Consider the following 20,000-nt stretch of genomic DNA (forward strand, 5'->3'; position numbering starts at 1 on the left):
CTGTTTAGAACTGGCTGTTACACACCGAAGGCCCTCTTAGGCATACACCTGGTTTACGTGATAGAAGTTACATTTTGATATCGGTCTGCTCACTCGTCCATGACGAGGCTGTTGGTCTAGTTATAGGACAAAACGATTCCTGCCTGGTCATTCTTGACGTCCTCGTCCTCAAACGTAAAGTCCTTGGCAAAGTAGCTTTCCCCAAAAGGCACGATGACATTATGGGGGAATCTATCCCTGTACTTACTGACATTAATGTGGCCTTAAAGGCTGACATATAGTCCTATTTAATTAGTTTAATTACTTCCAGGGCTTTTCCCATCGTTGCGGGGATGTATAAATTAAGCTTCCTGCAAAGTTTTAGGTTTGAAGTCCTTACCAATTACGTGAAATAATTAATTCTTTATTGCATTGTTTAGCAACAGTTCTCCAGGACTTGGGCTATTTTTAGACCGTTGACGTCACTTCGTGACGTTTCGTAAACCAAAGATGGCGTCGGAGACAGTCAAAGTGCGGTTGCGTACAATGGCAAAAAAGATAGAAGTAAACCCGTCTAAAGCTGTCAAGACCACTAAATCTGCTGAGAAGAGAAAGTGGACTCGATCCTTGCTTCATCACCACGCAGCACCAGCGCTGGGTCGCGCTGAAAGAAAGATTGTTTTCGTCAGAGGCCCATCGCTTCAAATTGAGAACCAAGTACAAAGTTAAAGGGGATACTGAACTCGCCAAAGTTTTGCTGGACACGTGAGTACATAGGCCTATTAGAAAATTAGATGTACTTGTAGCTTGTCATCTGAAGCCTGTGGCCTTATTCTTGCGAATATGTGCTGTGAGAGATCGTACATTTCCGCCTGCGCAATTTCCGGAAAGCATCCACTTTCACTTTGAGACTGTTCTGTTTACATTCGACACGATCAACACCACTTTGCAATACTGAAATAATTTGTTCTGTGTTCGAAAGCTACAGCCAATCGTTATTATATCCCCTTAGGTACAGTTTTATAACATTATTGGCACATGTAAACATTAATGAACGCTACGAATATGGCAGCCTTTAAACAACCTATCAGGTGTTTTTTGGAGGTGCAAAGTAAGCCTTTTCACACAGTGAATAATTTGTCACCAAATGAAGTCACTATTTTCAGATTTTGAGATTTGTTTTCCCTTGTACTAAGCAACGGGCGTTCAGACTATTTTTTTTTAAATGCAGCTATTCTCAGCCGACTTGCATATTTGGGCTTGTGCGGTCTTATTCGTTGTTTTTCCGATATTGACTTGACTACTTGACTACTTGACTAGAGTAGAGCGGAAATTAAAGTCTGTTCCTCACCGCTTGAAAAACGCTGCGGTGTCGAGCGGCGCTGAAGTGACTTTTAAAGTCGCTGCTATATCGTAACTACATTTGGACTTTAGCGTCTAAACCGTTCACATGACAGACTTTTTTTTCCGACTTAGTCTGAGCTACCTCTGAGCGACTTCAAACCAACTAAAGTTGGTGGAAAGTTGGTTGTAGGTCTGCAATGTGATCAGCACTAACAGCGCTATAACTAGATACAACAACAAAAAACAGAGAAAGTGACAGCTATTCGGAAGCAGTTGCTTGGCACCTGAGAGAATAGGATCAGACTTTGAACCATTCAAGGAGTTTTCTTCGGTCTTTGTCATTCTGACAATCAGAGCCTTACTAAGTGGTACCCTGCAGCTTTGAGAAGCCTGAGACTCTCCCTGAGCGCCCCATGTGGTTGTCTCTGAACTTAGAACTCTTTGTAAACTCACAAAAAAAGCTTCACGGGTATTTCCGTTTCTTTGAGACTAGCTATCATGGTTCTAAACATTGTATTGTCTTTTTTGAGACGGCACCCTTTGGCCAACTTTCAGGCTGTCGGAAAACAGTCAAAGGTGTTGACAATACTAAAAGGATGTTGTGTGTCTCCGCAAGTATTTCCGTATCTCTGAGACTGGCTATCATGGTTCTAAACATGTTATTGTCTTGGTTTCTTTTGAGACGGTAACATTCGGGCATCTTTTAGCCTGTCGGAAAAAAACTCACAAAGTGTGGACAATGCCAACAGGATGTAAGACTTCGCAAGTATTTCCGTATCTCTGAGACCGGCTATCATGGTTCTCAGCACTTTTTGTCCGTCGAATAACAGCTAAAGGTGTGGACAAAGCTAACAGGATGTGATCTTCGCAATTATTTCTGTATCTCTGAGACTGTCTATCATGGTTCTAAACATGTTATTGTCTTGGTTAATTTTGAGACGGTACCCTTTGGGCATCTTTCAGCCTGTCGGCAAAAAACCTCAAAATGTGGACAATGCCAACAGGATTTAAGTCTTCGCAAGTATTTCCGTATCTCTGAGACAGGCTATCACGGTTCTCAGCATTTTTTGTCTTCGTTTCTCCGTGGAAGCGTCCGGCAGAAAACAGGCCACAGAGCGGTGGACAATGCTAGAAAAAGGAATCTTTCTGGCTGTGATCATTTCAAGAGTGGTGCCCTGTGGTCATCTTTCCGTCTGGCAGAAAGCAGTTCATTAGCGGACAATGCAGGCAAGGGAAATCGCTCTGGTGGTGGTAATTGTGAGTTTAGAGTGTCTGTAAATTACTATCCAGTTGCCGTTTTTGTCTTCCTTCTTGACCTTTTGACCTTTTCCGTTCTGACCTGTTTGTCTTTTTTGCGTTGATTCGTGTTCTTCTTGTTCGTCTTTTGGCTTTTTGACGAAGGTTGTTAATATGTTGTTGTTTTATTATTATGTTTATATTATGTTGTCAATAGTGGTTTTTTTATGTATCTGCTGTTGCTTTTATTTTGTTCTTTTATCAATTATCATTACTTGTGTTTGTAGGCTGTTATTGTTGCTCATCTTCGCTCCCCTTCGCTTCTTCCCTCCTCTTCTCTTCCTCCTCCTCCTCCTCCTCCTCCTCCTCCGCAATTTCTTTTTTTTTAAATAGACTTACCATCTGCGAACGCCAAAAATATCCTTATTGCTTTCTTTAAAGTTTTTTGTTCTTTCTGTTCCTTCGATTTTTCTTCTCTATTACTTTCACATTAATTTCTGTATTCTTTCTTCTTCTCGTGTTGTCTCTTTCTTCTTTCTTCCTTTGTTTTGTCTATCTCTTTCTTCCTTTCGTTCTATCGCTCTTTATTTCTCCCTCTCTCTCTTTCTCTCTCTCACTCTCTCTCTCTCTCTCTCTCTCTCTCTCTCTCTCTCTCTCTCTCTCTCTCTCTTAAGTATACCAATGCTTATTCTGTTACCCTCGTAAAATAAAGAATTGTCATTGTCATTGTCTCTCTCTCTCTCTCTCTCTCTCTCTCTCTCTCTCTCTCTGTCCCCCCCCCTCTCTCTCACACCTTCCTTACTTTATTGATTGTCGATCTTCCTTTTCATGTTCTTTAGTTTTTTTTCGGTCCTCTCACAAAAATACAAACCGATAACCTTTCGCAAAGCAGAAGATCAAAGGGCGAAAAAAAAGTAAAGTGTTAGTTATATGTTTGTATGTCTTTCTTCTTGTTCTTGCCCTTCCCTTGTTTCTGGTCCAACCTTCCCTACTTTCCTTCTCTGCGATGACCCACTTTTTGATCGGCAGCGTAATTGTTGATAGCTATCGCGAATCATGAACACAAAAACATCTCATGTAGCCAAGGCAATTTCTGTCCTTTTTCCTGAGACTCCTTTTTTTCCTCGGCGATTCGTCCTGTCTAGTCGAAATCAATTAGCGACTGGACTAATTGGTCAGTTCCTGGGTGTGAGTGTCAGGGAGGGACCACTTAGAGTGATATACGTTCAGAACCACTTCGCAGTCTTCTCCCATATCCCTCGAATAACAAAGAAATCCTGCGATTTTGTTAATATCGAGTTCATTTTTCTCCCTCTCTTTTCCAAAGCTTAACCCCAGGGAATGTGCCAGATCTTGCGATGTTTTGGGATGCAGTGATAATAATACCGGTGGTATAAAAACAAAAAAAGGATCCTTCTTCTGTGTATTAGCTGCCCTTTCAGGATTTCCCCGGTAATTTCCAACCCCAGGGAAAAGGCTTATTCTGTTAGAGTTCGAGGGCTGAAGAACTAACCTTCTGAATGGGAATGGGAAAAGGGAAAAGGAATCGACCATTACCGTGGCCTTTCAAGACGGAATTTGTTATTCTGTTCATCATCGGTTTGAGTAAGTACGCTGCAACGTGCGCGTTCCGATGCCGAATTTACAAATCATGTCGTTAGATGACAATCTCGTTCATCGTGCTTAATAAATCTGTAATTGTTCGCTTTATTTATGTTTGTTTATTTAAAGTAGGCATTGTTTATTTTTTTGGTGGGAGGGGGGGCTTGGGGGTGTTTCTTATCAACATTTCTTTGGTGATTTGGCTCTCTGGCCATTTGGCTGTCTTTTTTTCAATCTCTCTCTGTGTCTGAATCTGTTTTTCTCGTTCGCTTGCATATTTTGCCTTCCTCTGCGTGTCTGTCACATGAATTTAAGGGAAAATAATCAAACTTTTGTACCGTGCCACCCTGTGCATTTTTATTGTCCATTCCTCTCAAACTCTCCAATCTGTGTCCGTGCGTCTCTCTCTCTCTCTCTCTCTCTCTCTCTCTCTCTCTCTCTGTCTGTCTGTCTGTCTGTCTGTCTCTGTATGTCTCTCTGTCTGTCTGTCTGTCTGTCTGTCTCTGTCTGTCTGTCTGTCTGTCTCTGTCTGTCTCTGTCTGTCTGTCTGTCTGTCTCTGTCTCTGTCTCTGTCTCTCTCTCTCTCTCTCTCTCTCTCTCTCTCTCTCTCTCTCTCTCTCCGAAAGGGGCTAAGGCCTTAAAGGAATAAAATCTTGTTCTTGTTCTTGTTCTCTCTCTCTCTCTCTCTTCCATCACGTTTTTACATTATAGTCAAGTTTTGACAAAATGTTTTAACATAGACGGGCAATCGAGATGAGGGTCGTGGTGTGTGTGTGTGTAGGTGTGTGTGTGTGTGTGTGTGTGTGTGTGTGTGTGTGTGTGTGTGTGTTTGTGTGTGTGTTAGCAGGGGCGGATCCAGGGGGGGTTTCCGGGGTTTCCGGACCCCCCCCCTAGCCTAAGAAAAAAGAATGAGAAAATAAAATTTGAAAACAAAGAAAAACTGATGGCTTAGATTGCACCAGATTGCTCCATTTTCCTTGATTTTCCGGGGGAGCATGCCCTAGGAGCCGGCCTTTGTCTTCTTAGTGATGGTTTTGGAAAGTAGTTGCACCAGACCGGACAATTGTCTTTATTTTACTCCAAATTTGTCTTCTTAAATGTACTTTTTATATTTAGTCAAGTTTTTTCGAAATCAATTTAAAAACACTTTCATCTTATTCCTTGTCGGTTCCTGATTCCAAAAAAATATAGATATGATATGTTTGGATTAAAAACACGCTCAGAAAGTTAAAACGAAGAGAGGTACAGAAAAGCGTGCTATCCTTCTCAGCGCAACGAATACCCCGCTCTTCTTGTCAATTCCACGTGCACTGCCTTTGCCACGGGCGGTGGAGTGACGATGCTACGAGTATACGGTCTTGCTGCGTTGCGTTGCGTTCAGTTTCATTCTGTGAGTTCGACAGCTACTTGACTAAATATTGTATTTTCGCCTTACGCGACTTGTTGGAAGGTGTTTTGGGGGCAGTTTCATTGTTCAGATTGCACCAGATTGCTAAATTTTCTTTGTCTTTATCAACATTTTTCGGGGTGGGGGGGGGGGGGCATTCCACCTGTCGCCGGTCGTGGAATTGTCCCTAAAAGGAATTTGGAAACCCCCCCTTAAAAATGATGTGATCCGCCCCTGGTGTGTGTGTGTGTGTGTGTGTGTGTGTGTGTGTGTGTGTGTGTGTGTGTGTGTGTGTGTGTGTGTGTGTGTGTGTGTGTGTGTGTGTGTGTGTGTGTGTGTAAAGTGATTCCGAGAAATCTACTGGACCAATCGTCATGAAACTTCACATGAGAGTTCCTGGGTATGAATCCCCCCACTTTTTTAAAAACTTTTTTCGGATAAATGTTTTTGATGACGTCATATCCGGATTTTTGTGAAAGTTGCGACGGCACTGTCACACCCTCAGTTTTCAACCAACTTGATTGACATTTTGGTAAAGCCTTCTTCCACAAAGTCCGAACTATGGTATTACATTTTAGCTCGGAGTATTACAAATGACCTAATTAGTTTGATCATTAAATTTGTCATTAAAATCAAAGTTTTAGTAACTTATCAAACAATGACTGCATTGTAATCCTCATCTTCTCTTGAATTCAAAAATATATATATGTCATGTTTACTCCAACAATGTGCTCAGAATTACAGAAAATATGTTCAGTAAGCACTACATACAGTCGCATGCTTAGCGGAGACGAGCATGACCCGTCTCGGTCTTTTGTATTGTTAGCCGAGACTATCTAAATGTTGTCTTGGCGATGACTGGTATGTGGAGTTGATGTTTTAGTTTGATACCGACTGACTACAAATACTTACAAGAAAAATGTTCATTCAAAATGAACAGCGTCGATGCAATGTCCACCAAAGATTTATTTTGGGAAGTGTTAAAGGTTAGGGTCAAAAGTTAATGAATTGCATGTTGTGCTGGATATATAAATTGTTTATTTCAGTCAATGCTTGCTATGAATTGATCAAACAGCCACAAGAAAAAACAAACCTTTTTAATTAAAAAATAGAGCTTGTTTGAAACAGGTAGAAAGGATGAGTTGATATTGCAATATCTGTACGTGGGAATGTGGTGAAAAAGAGTGCTAAAAGTAGTAAGTCAGTCTCAGATCTATTTCAAATATTTATTGCAGAAAAACAAAATACAAATTAAAAAAAACACACAGAACCATTACCAGGTGTCATAGGAATGTTTGAAAACAATAGTTTTAATTTTACACTGTAAATACAGGAATCAGAATTAAACACCTCAAATTGGCACATGAATAATGAATCACCTGGAATTGCAACAGGGAGATACTGAAGTAATTGGAAACAAAAATCTGAAATTGACAGAGAAACAATTGAAAATATAGTACCAGTTGACATGAGCGTACAATATTTTAATGGAAGTGCATTTTTAGCACGAAGCATCCGCAGGAGGATGCACTATGGGGGCGCACAAAACATTATTGTGACAATAATTTACACGAAACATTTCACATAAGTACATTTTTCAGCATGGTGCATCTACAGGAGGGTGCTCCAACAATGATGCATAGTGTCAACATTTAGCGCAAACTTTTCACAACAGTGCATTATTACCACAAAGCGCATACAGCGATTACATAGTGGCAAGTTGCACTAAACATTTGAACAAAATGCATTTTGTTCAAATGTTAACAGCACAGCACCAAGTTTTGCACAAGTGCACAACAGCACTGACCATTTCACAAAAGTGCATAACAGCTGTGACAATTTTACAAAAGTGCATTGACCATTTCAGGCAGATGGCTAACATGCAGATTTCGCTTTCATCTGTCTTTCTTTGAAAAGTAGGCATGTTCAAGATCGATGAAGTCATGAGCAATTGGGTTAGATGACAGAAAAGATTCAAAAACGTCAGATTCAGTGTTTTGGCTACTGTTGAACAGGAACATTCTCTCCTGTTCAACAAAACAGTCAGACACAGATTTAAGCTGATGTACGTGGGTTCAATTCAAAAGCAACATTGTCACAGATAGTGTTACATTTCTGTAAAGTTTCAGAAACGTCTTCCATGTTTTGGTTACTGTTGAACAGAGGCATATTTTCCTGTTAAAAAAAGTCTGACACAAATTTTCGTAGTTGTGGGTTCGATCTATACCGTCATTGTCACAGATAGTGTTAAATTTCTGTTTTACATTCAAACGAGTCGTAGAAGTAGTGGTACATTTGCGTTTGGTTGTTTTTTCTTTTAGATTCCTGTCACTCATACTAGCAGTATTGATTGAGGTACATAAATCTGTTGATGTACAGGGATGACTTGTTTGTAATGAATCCTTGTTTCCTCCACATTGAGTTTGCATTGCAGTTGGACAGAAATGAACAGGTGTTAATTGATAAACACATTGATAATGGCTTTTGAGAAAATCAATCAATTCTGCAAAGGAATTAAATGACATCAAAACTGCAGCGCCATTTGAAGAATGGTTACCATTTCTGTTTCTTTGATGGGAATCAAACAAATAAAAACATTGACTATCCAAGTTACCATGAATGGCAATAGTTGACTCCTGAAAAGTAGCAAGGATATAATTTGAGACGATAAACGCCTGATGCAATCCCTCCTCAAGGTCAGTCAACTCAAAACCTTCATCATTCGCAACATCAGCAGGCAACACAGTGGGATTCGTATGTCCAGAAATCATGTCGAAAAAATATTCCATTTCAAAAGCATGTCCAACCACAGTTGTTGGCAAGTGTTCGTGTCCGAGGTAGCCTTCAGTGTGTGTATATGTATTCATGTGACAGATAGCGTGACCTCATTCTTCAATCCTCTCTCTCTCTTCTTTCTCATTCGAACGCACGCACGCAAGAACGTAGCCTACGCACGCATGCACGCGCACGCGCACACACACACACACACCATATGCTGACACACAAACGTACCCGCTGACGCACAAACCACGCACACACACACTGACTGTCGGCAAGCATCTCTTTTTGTTTGCTTCACCTTTGTTTATTGTGTTTTCGATATTTGTGTTTTTTTTTGCTTGATTTATCTGTTTTATTTTAATGTTTGCTATCCACATCGTGTGATAAATGTTTCTTCTCTCCGAGTCAGTTTAGTTTATGCACGCCGCTTTGGTACTCCTTGTTTTTCTAACTGCACACATGAGACCAGCAAATGTTCCAAAAGTAGGAAACTAAGCCGGGGTCCAGGGGCCGCATAGGCCCCTGGTGGGGTCCAGGGGCAGCGCCCCGGTAGGGGGTTCAGGGGGGCAAGGCCCCCTGGCGGAAAATGAATGTTAGAATTATAAAGGCCATTTTGGGGCCTCTCCTGATAGGAACAAATTAGATCATGCCTTTTTAAAAAGCTATAAAAACCACAAGTATAATATGTTTTAGCATTTTAAACAAAAGTGTAATTTATAACAATCACACACACACAAAACTTACTTGAAAACTTTCAGAACCAACACATTTTTTCCACCAAGTCCGTATTTCACCACGCAGTGGCCGTTGTCGCACGACGTGCACATGGCCTGACCGCGCGCCGCGAATGGATATCTTCGCGATACTAGTACTGTCACCAATGAGCTGGCGCCTTTCTTTCTTGTTGATAATGACAGTCACTTCTTCTGACAGCCAGTTGGCTTTCCATTTGTTTTTCACACTTTGGTCGTCGATCGTAAGAACTTCCACAGCCGACAAAACAATACGGAATCCAGACGCCATGATGCTACCTTTTTCACCTTCGGCGTTTGGAGATCGGCAGCCAATCAAAACAACCCGCAAACCGCCATCGGTGAATAATTAGGCCTAGGCGATAATCGTCGGAGATCGACAGCCAATCAAACGCGATCCATGCTATGGGTTCACACGAGTGCTGGGGTGCGAATGCACTGACTTCAGACGCAGACAGCTTCAGCTGAACGGTTCATACCACCACCACCACCCCCCCCCCTTTTTTTTTCTCTCAACGAATTTGCATCGATCTCAAGAATGGTCTGTGAGCTAAGGAAAATCTCGGAATTCCGATAAAATTCGGACCAGTCCCATGTCACTGGTGTATTGTGCGCGATTTGCGGATTTCTTTTTATTCCTTTCATATGCGGCTGTTGAAGTGTTGTGGGTGTTATTGTCTGTATATGCTATGTTGCGTCTGTGCATGCCTACAAGAATTTGCATTCGCGCTCTGCCAGTACAAGTCCAAACTTTATTGGGTGTAATGTGCCTGTGATCTGCTCGCAGTCGAGCACAGATAGTTTTCAAACATTCCTCCAGTGAGCCGCCGCGCGCTGCGACCTGAGTAAAGCGCTTCTTTGGTCTCTGGCAACGTTGAACTGCGCTGATATGCCCAAAGAAAAAAGCGACGTGCAGACAAAGTGATATCGCCCCGCTGGCTATTTTTACTGCTGGCCTTCGCTTGCCTGGAACAGCCGTGGTCCTCTAGGTTAGTCTCGGATTGACTCGGCTCTTCTCGGTCTTTTTTTGTTTGTTTGTTTGTTTGTTTCCTTATGGTCGGAGTGGTATATTTATGTACATCTTAGATTAAAAAACACCCGAAAGCTGTGTGTAATCGTTTTGGGTAAATTGTACATTTTTTGTTCCAGCTTTGAAATTGTTTTGGCTTGGAGAGTTTTGCTCATGGCCCTGTGGCAAATTCAATTGCTTTGGCTTGGAGACTATTCTCCTCTGGCAAGTTTTTGCCGACCGCAGATACCAGCGTCGTCCGCGACTGGAGAAACGCTGTATATGTCTCTGCGTTGTTTGTTGAATGTTTGTGAGCAATTTGACTTTGTTATTGTGAACGGTATGCAGGGAAAGGGAGGAGGGGACGGTAACTTTACCTATGTTTCAACATTGACTATTTCATTAATAATAATAATAATAATAAAGTGTATTTATATTGCGCCTATCCCTTACAAAAAACAAAAATATTTGGCTCTAAGCGCATTACAACATGTGTAGGGACTTGGTACAATCAAGTCTGACAAATACAATAACACAATATACAGTCGGTCTCTTGGGTAAAAATGGGAAAAGCAGCTTCGACATTTAAACACTGCTACTAAAAATCCTCTAACAATGCATACTGCTTTACAATATATGCATTTATGTATAAATATAGTTAAAGAACATCGAGTTAATAGGAATTAGAAAAGGTTCTTATGATAAAAACTAACTAGCGAACGACGAAGAAGAAGAAGAATAAAACTATCAATGTCAATGTATAACAAGTCATTCAACGTAAATGGCGAAAGAATTGTGTCAAGAAATTTGTTTTCTTCTGTTTCACTTAACGTAGCTGAAAAAATTGAATCCAAACACATGCCTGTGGAAATGATCTTCCTGCCAAATGATGTTTTTGTTAACTCTGAGTGCAATGTTTCTAAGGCTGTCAAGATTGAAAAGTTTGTTTGGTGTGATGAAAAGTCGATTTCGTTTGTATCCTCATTCTCATCTGAAGAAATTCAGGCCTGCCTCCGAGATGCCACTGAATTAATAGAAGTTGATGTCAATTTATCTCTGAGTAAATTTAACGAAACAATGACGATGGCAGGAGAGTGTATGAAAAAAAGAGTGTATATTGGAAAATACAGACAACAAAGGTGGTTCGATTCAGAATGTTACCATAGTAGAAAAGATCTCAGACAACATCTTCGTTTATTTCATAGCGGCCGTGTAGAAAAGGATTGTTATACTGAAAAAAGAAGTAGCTATAATGAACTTATTAGACAAAAGAAAAAGTCTCATCGTCAGTCTCGTATGGAGTCTTTAGATAAAGGGAGTAGTGATCCTAAATTGTTTTGGAAAACAATCAAATCTTTGGCATCTAAGGTGGCAGGTGTGATTTCCATTAATACTGAACAGTGGTACGTGGTATCAACATTTTTATAAGTGTTTAACTCTTTTACAAAAGAAAATAATGATCATACTGATTTTGTTGAGGATGGTGTAAATCGGGTATCTGATGGTGATGATGAGGAGGAGATGTATGACATGGATGCGCTTGAACGTGTCATCACTGAAAACGAAGTAAAAGAAGCCATTAGAGTATTAAAAAATGGTAAAGCTGCAGGACCCGATTATTTAATTGGGGAGTTCTTCAAGAATTCCGCCACAGCTGTTGTGCCGTTTCTTACAAAATATTTCAGGACTTTACCCTGATGTATGGACGGAAGCCATAATTCATCCCCTTCACAAGAAAGGTGATAAGAATAATCCTGATAATTACATAGGTATTTCATTATTATGTATATGCAGCAAACTGTATAGCTACATTTTGAACAACAGATTGACGAATTGGATCGAAAAACATGAAATATTAAATGAGAGTCAAGCTGGTTTTCGCAGAGGCTATAGTACCGTTGATCATATTTTTACACTACAAGCTTTGGTACAGAAGCAGTTATTGACACACAAGAAGTTGTATGTTGCTTTTATTGACTTTCGTAAACCTTTTGATTCAGTTGTAAGAACTACGTTGTGGAAAACTTTGAAGAAAAATGGAGTTAAAGGTAAGATGTACCAGGCGCTCAGCTGTATGGATGACGTGGTAAAAGCGAAAGTACGATCAGGAAGTGATTTTTCGGACTCCTTTATGTGCCCAAGGGGTCTAAAACAAGGAGAAATGTGTAGTCCAGTTTTGTTTTCTCTACTAATTAATGAGCTAACTAATGATATTGTCCAGAAGGGAAAACATGGTATTCAACTTATTCCAGACTTTTTGGAAATACTCATTCTGATGTTTGCAGATGATATTATTCTTATTTCAGATTCTGTATGTGGGCTCCAGAATCAGTTAAACATTCTGTGGGATTCGTCTAGACGTCTTGGACTTGAAGTTAATTTAGACAAATCTAATATTGTTGTTTTTCGGAACGGTGGTCACTTGGCCTTGCGAGAAAGATGGGTGTATGGTGGACATCCTATGAGCGTTTTGAACATGTATAAGTATTTAGGAGTATGGTTGTCTACACGCCTGTCCTTCTCTCACACTCTTAATGATTTTGCTGCAAAAAGGAAAAAGGGAGTCATTGGTAATTTAAAATGTTTATGGCAACTGGGTGACAGATCTCCAGCTATTTTTTTCAAGCTTTTCGATGCACAGATTCTGTCATATGGCGCCGAAGTTTGGGGGGTTGAAGCAGACCATACACCTATAGAGAGAGTTCATTTATTCGCACTTAAACGTTTTTTGAATACGAGTATGAGAACACCAAATGCTATGGTCTATGGAGAAACGGGAAGGTACCCCTTGTTTATAAACAGCTTTGTTAAATGCATTCGTTTTTGGCTACGTATATTGAGGATGCCACATCATCGCCTTCCGAGCAAGGCGTATAAAATGCTGAAATATCTCCATGAACAAAATCAGAAAACATGGGCCTCCTCGATCTGTTACATACACTCTGTACATGTACGGTTATGATGAAGTATGGGAAAACCAAGGTGTTGGCGATGAGAGGGCGTTCCCAACAGCATTTAAAGAAACACTTATTTCATCCTATAAGAAAACCTGGCTTGAAAATGTACAAGGAAGTGAACGTTTCTCTCTGTCCAGAACCTTCAAATCAACCCTAACATTATCCAACTATTTAAGTGATTTGAAACATATTAAAGCTAGAAATCTTCTGATTAGACTTAGATTGGGAGTATCTCCTCTGAAAGTGCATCGATTTCGCTTTAATTTAAATGCAACCTCCGCTGATTTATCTTGTCCATTTTGTTGTGGCAGTGTTGAAGATGAAGTCCACTTTGTTTTAGTATGCCCTAAATATGCTGAGTTAAGAGAATATTATATTCCACGAAAATACACTAGAATCCTATCATTGTTTAAATTAACCATGCTGTTTTCAAACACTAGTAAGCCGCTATTGCTACGTTTTTCTACATTTGTCATGAAGGCGCTTTCCATTCGTAATCCGTAATCCGTAAACGAAACAGGGCGATACTCCCTTACAAAGCATACACGCGCTCGTAAACATACACTCACAGACACACACCATTCATATGACCACAAGCAAACACAAACACCCATGTACACGCAAGTGTGTGAAAAGCACACCGGACTTATTGGAATAGGATTATATATAATGAGTAGGATGTTCTTGTTTTTGTTTACTATGTGCATTTGTATGCTGGTGCTTCAGATGTGCTCATCTCCATGAAAAGGGCCCAAGGCCTACTCATTACAACATTCAGACATTCAGACATTCTCTCTCTCTCTCTCTCTCTCTCTCTCTCTCTCTCTCTCTCTCTCTCTCTCTCTCTCTCTCTCAGTCTCTTATTGATTACGCATCCACTCTATGGGACTCTGCAAGTGATAATTCCCTAAAGCTACTCAGCAGATTACACAAAAGAGCGCTAAAAGTAGTATTACTCAAACAGACTACTCTCACCGACTCAGACTACATCAACATAGGGGTCCTACCTCTAAAGTCAAGAATGAATTACAACAAAGGAATAATGATGCATAAAATTATGACAGAAAATGCACCCGAAACCATTTGTTCAAAGTTCTCTTTGAAGAATTCGCACCACTTTATAAAACTAAACACTCCTCTTCCTAGGATAGACCTATTTAAATCAAGTCTTGTTTATTCAGGAAGCAGCCTCTGGAACGCTCTTCCGGACGCCCTGCGGCAATCCACCAACACGGATTCTTTTAGAACCAAATATTCTTTCCATTTAATGAACAGTTCAACTCTATGAACAAATAAACTTGATTGGTATGTTTTCTTTGTATACAGTTGTTCATTATCGGAATTATGGTTTATTGTGACAAAACCACGAAGATTTGGCTCTGTAATACATTGTTTTGCTGAGCTAATGTATTGTTGGGTTACTTTCCGTTTATCTTCATTGCTTTACACCCAATTTGGAACACTACCTTATGATCTACAATGCTTCTACATAATGCGCTTCATGTACATAAACTTATATATTCTACCATTAATGTTTTTATGTAACCTTTTTTTTTCTCCCTAGTCATAGTTATAGTAAAATAGTTTAGTCCCTCTTTAGGGCGAGGGCCAGATGCAAAAAAGCATATCATTCTATGCTTATTCTTGTCACCCTCGAAAAATAAAGATTTGTCATTGTCATTGTCATTGTCATTGTCTCCCTCTCTCTCTCTCTCTCTCCTTCTCCCTCTCGTTCTTTGTTATTCTGTCTACTCCGCTTTCCCTTAATCACATGTCTTTAAGTAATTTTACATTTTTCAATCTTAATCCGTGTGCTAGTTTTCAAGCACTCTCTGCCATTTTCATACCGTCTTATCTCTTTGTGCACAAACATTTACAGAGAAATGGACGGGGGAAGGGGGGGGGGGGGGGGGTGCGACTACACAAAAATCGAAGGACATAAATCCCAAACAGGATTTTCACGAAGGTGTCCCGGTGAGTTAGCGTGTGCTCGGGAAGGAAAGGAGGGGATTTAGGAGCAAGGCAGAGGACAGCTGTCTGATCCAATCCGTGCGGCGTCCGGCTGCTTCGTAAACATGATAGTACAATCCTCTTACCTTCGATCGGGCTCGCTGCCCTTACTGACACGAAGTGATCGGAGAGAGAGAGAGAGAGAGAGAGAGAGAGAGAGAGAGAGAGAGAGAGAGAGAGAGAGAGAGAGAGAAGAGAGAGAGAGAGAGGGTGGAGAGAGAGAGAGAGAGAGAAAGAGAAAGAGAGAGAGAGAGAGAGAGGGTGGAGAGAGAGAGAGAAAGAGAGAGAAAGGGTGGTAGAGAGAGAGGGTGGAGAGAGAGAGAGAGAGAGAGAGAGAGAGAGAGAGAGAGAACGAACGAACGAACGAACGAACGAACGAACGAACGAACGATCAAACGGAAAAAAACCCCGATCTTTATGGATATTTTAGGCTGACAAGTCTTACAATCTGTCTCCGTTAAAACTAAGACATAAAGACGGAGACAACCAAATAACAGACTATTTTAAAATGACACGAACAAGACTTATAGATGTCCACACCTATCCTTCAATATTACAACGCACTACACTACATCTGCGGAAGGAGGGAGAGAGTGCGAGGGAGGCTGCATCAAAGAGCTTTTTTGCTGTGGGCGTCCAGCTTATTTTGTCGCAATTGCGGCACTAATAAAAGATGTTAAAAGTCTATGGAGGAGGGGGTACGGACAAAAGAGGAAAAATGGAAGAATGCATGCCATAACAGGTTAGCTGTTCATACGTGAAACTAATGTCAAAATGTGTGTGTGTGTGTGTGTGTGTGTGTGTGTGTGTGTGTGTGTGTGTGTGTGTGTGTGTGTGTGTGTGTGTATGTGTGTGTGTGTGTGTGTGTGTGTGTGCTGTTTTGCACGCGCGTATTTGTATCTATGTCGGTCTGCAAGATACATGTTTGCATGACTCTGAATATGTATGCTCCTTTTTACTGGCTTCGTATTTGCACTCTCTATTCCCCCTCAATCGAACATTCAGTTACGTCCCCTCTAGGGAAAGAATACTGCAACAGAGTCGTGCTACCAAGCTTTAGGAATGTCACGGACAGTTTACAGTGCATTGAAATCAAAGCTTGCCTGACCTTTTCTCGCTTTTTCAGGGGGAGACTTCTCAAAACAGGGCAACACCGTACAGGCCGTCTCAAAGGAGGCGATAGACGACAATTTGATTGATGGATTCAAACTGCAGGGTGATGCAACTATCGGCGATGAATTGCACAAAACCGCAGGCCAAAACCCGACTGAAGCAAGCGACAATGATTGAAAAGAAATTTGTTTAGCCTGCTGCGTTCGACCTCGGTGCTTGGGCCTTAGCAATCAGATAAATACATTTTTCTGACAACATTCTGCAGATGAGTTTATTTCATCTGGTTTTAATTTGTTTATGACAATTTGATTTAAAGGAATATTTTATGTAAAATCAAAGTTAAAGCAAAATTGAATTTAGTATCGCTAAGTTAAGGCGAAGGAGAACGAAGAAGACTGAGGAGGCACACACAAAAAGGAGGAAGAAGAGAAGAAAACGAGGAAGAGGAGGAAGAGACAGAGGAGGGGGAATAGGAGGACGAAAAAATAAACAATGTGTATAGGAATGTACAGGTATGGAACCCCATTAGAAATTAAATATATTTTCGATTATCATTTAGGATTAAGGAACTAAGAATGAAAAAAAAAAAGAAAAAAAAAGAACGAAAGAAATGAAAGGGGAATGATAGACAGTCCATTTTATGGATCTGGATATGAAAAATTGTTGTCCAAAACTGCACATGAACATATGCCCATGAGATTTCAAGGTTTCAAAGTTTATTTACATCAAATGGTGTGCACCTGGAGCATGGAGATGAAGTGAGTAAACAAACTGCATCGCAATTATAAATTGAGTTGCAGTTGAGTGATCGTAGTAAACGACCCATGGAATTTTGAATTAGTTACTTTCATTGTATGTTCATCTGACGTCCACAAAGGAATAGCGTCAATTTTCCAGAAAACGGATATCTAAATTCAGAAGGCATGTGACCACTTGCGGTAAAGGACGGTCTTCACAATATCTGATTACAGATACGTCTGTTGATATACACACCGGAAATAATTAATTTGTGTCTGGAAAAAGCTGGGCTATGAACATAGAGGGTTCTAGGGGAAAAACAACAACATAATAATCTGCATTTTAAGGTTGATTAGTGTTGTCTTGACTATCGTCACAGTGGGAAGGTCGCGGTTTAGTAATCTCAGAGCACAGAAGGTATCATGCGGAATATTGTCCATAGAAATAACACCATGTTCTATCTTTAACTCAAAACTCAGAATCTCGAAAGACTGTCTTTGTCCAGTTGGCCACTGTTATTGGGGACCAAGAGCCCGTTTCATGGACTCTTGGTGGTCACACTGACAGTCGGGCCCCCGCTTTGTCCAGTGGGGAGGGCAGCACTCAAATCGGGCAACTCCCCGTTCGAAGAGGCACAGACGGCCGACTGTATTTCACTCGTTCAACTATAATTATACAGTAATAGTTGACCGACTGTGCTCCTGGCCCATGCAACCGACCCCAAGGCTTGCCGAGACACGCTCAGCGCACCAATAACTCGCCATTATTTCATCATCAAGCTCTAAACTATGTTTTACCGTATATGGAAATGGAAAACAAAATGAAAAGTTGAACATTTAAGAATAAACCGTTATCCACATAAAGAAAATAACATTGATCAAAGAGAGTTGCTAATAGAGTGTAAAGGCGCGGCGGCTAATCTTCCCTCTGTCATTTCAAACACGAATGTCCCCACGACGTCGTAAGATCAAAGAAAGAGGTGGACTCATACGAGCGAGTAGAGTTTCAAAAAGCTGTGACTGAAGCTTTCCTGTTGATGACAAGAAGCTGATGTTTTGGAGCGGCTTGTGAACTGTGCTCAGGAACTCTGCCTCTGGCGTTTGTATGAAGCATGGACTTTAGATTTAGTAGAAAACCGAGGCATTGTTCGGAATTAACCCCTTGGAAATGACATCACATACTTAAATAATTATGAGCGATCGTTTGAGATTCACTTAGTGCATGCAAGAACCCATCTATCTATATATATATACGACTTGTGTCTGTGTGTCTGTGTGTCTGTGTGTCTGTGTGTCTGTGTGTCTGTGCGCGATGCGCGGCCAAGGTTCTCGATGGATCTGTTTCAAATTTGGTGATCATATTCAGGTACACCCTGGACACAACCTGGTCGATGAGATATTTCAACACGTGCTCTCAGCGCGCTGCGCGGAACCGATTTTGGTTCCACCTCAGCTATTTTGGTTCCACCTCAGCTTACCCGGGCCCCCATACCGACACACCATAGCCGCTACACCACATCACAACGCCAAAGTTCTCGGTGGTTCTTTTTCAAATTTGGACACCGTATTCAGCTACACCCCGGACACAATATCATCGATGAGATATTTCAACACGTGCTCTCAGCGCGCAGCGCTAAACTCATGTTCGTTTTTGTGTTCATTTCACCATTATAAGTAACTCTTCCTTATCTTCTCCAGTGTTTGGCGTTTATCTCCCTTCCTTCGTGTGGCTTTCCCGTTCAGTTGTAAGTTACTATTTATTTTTAGAATGTCACTGCGCTGTCCAGAACGCTTCCCTTGCACCCGTAAGTTGTTCTTACTGTCAAAGTGAAAAGGTCGAATCAATTTATAGCCACGCGAAAAATACACTCTCACCTATCTCTATATATTTATAGATACAGATATGCATATATATATACGGCTTCTCTGTGTGTGTGTGTGTTTGTGTGTGTGTGTAGGCAAAAACCTATGTATTATAGAGTTCTGTTTGTGATGGGGTCTAGCGGCTTTTGTCTGTCTGTATGTTCTGGCATGTGAGAAGCCACAGTAGATAATATAGGGCTAAGAAATAAGCTCTAAAATTCTCAATCCCGTTTGACAGGACTTCGCCTTTCAAAGGTGATTGTGGTGAACCGCCACGCTGTCTGTCTCTGTTGCGCCGTTCACCCCAAATTCCCGTTTCTGAGAGTGACTATTTTTAGAATGTCACTGCGCTGTCCAGAACGCTTCCCTTGCACCCGTAAGTTGTTCTTACTGTCAAAGTGAAAAGGTCGAATCAATTTATAGCCACGCGAAAAATACACTCTCACCTATCTCTATATATTTATAGATACAGATATGCATATATATATACGGCTTCTCTGTGTGTGTGTTTGTGTGTGTGTGTGGGGGAAAAAACCTGTTGATTGTAGAGTTCTGTTTGTGATGGGGTCTAGCGGCTTTTGTCTGTCTGTATGTTCTGGCATTTGAGCGATTCACCCCGGCGAAGCCGGGTATTCCTCTAGTCTATATATATACGACTTGTGTCTGTGTGTCTGTGTGTCTGTGTGTCTGTGTGTGAGTTCGCGATGCACGGCCAAAGTTCTCGATGGATCTGCTTCAAATTTGGTGGGCATATTCAGGTAGACCCGGGACAGGACACAACCTGGTCGATATTTCAACACGTGCTCTCAGCGCGCAGCGCTGAACCGATTTTGGTTCCACCTCAGCTATTTTGGTTCCACCTCAACTACCCGGGCCCCCATACCGACACACCAAAGCCAAAGTTCTCGGTGGATCTTTTTCAAATTTGGACACCGTATTCAGCTACACCCCGGACACAATATCATCGATGAGATATTTCAACACGTGCTCTCAGCGCGCAGCGCTGAACCGATTTTGGTTTTTGTGTTCATTTCACCATTATAAGTAACTCTTCCTTATCTTCTCATCTTCTCCAGGTTTTCAGCGTTTACCTCCCTTCCTTCGTATGGTGCACCATAGTATGAGTGGGGCGTCTTCGGATATTCCCGGCGTTCTGTTACTATTTTTAGAAGGTCACCGCAGTGTCCAGAACGTAAATTGGACCCGTAAATTATCCTCACTGTAAAAGTG

This window comes from Littorina saxatilis, linkage group LG7 (assembly GCF_037325665.1).
Source record: "Littorina saxatilis isolate snail1 linkage group LG7, US_GU_Lsax_2.0, whole genome shotgun sequence".
In the NCBI taxonomy this organism is placed as follows: domain Eukaryota; kingdom Metazoa; phylum Mollusca; class Gastropoda; order Littorinimorpha; family Littorinidae; genus Littorina; species Littorina saxatilis.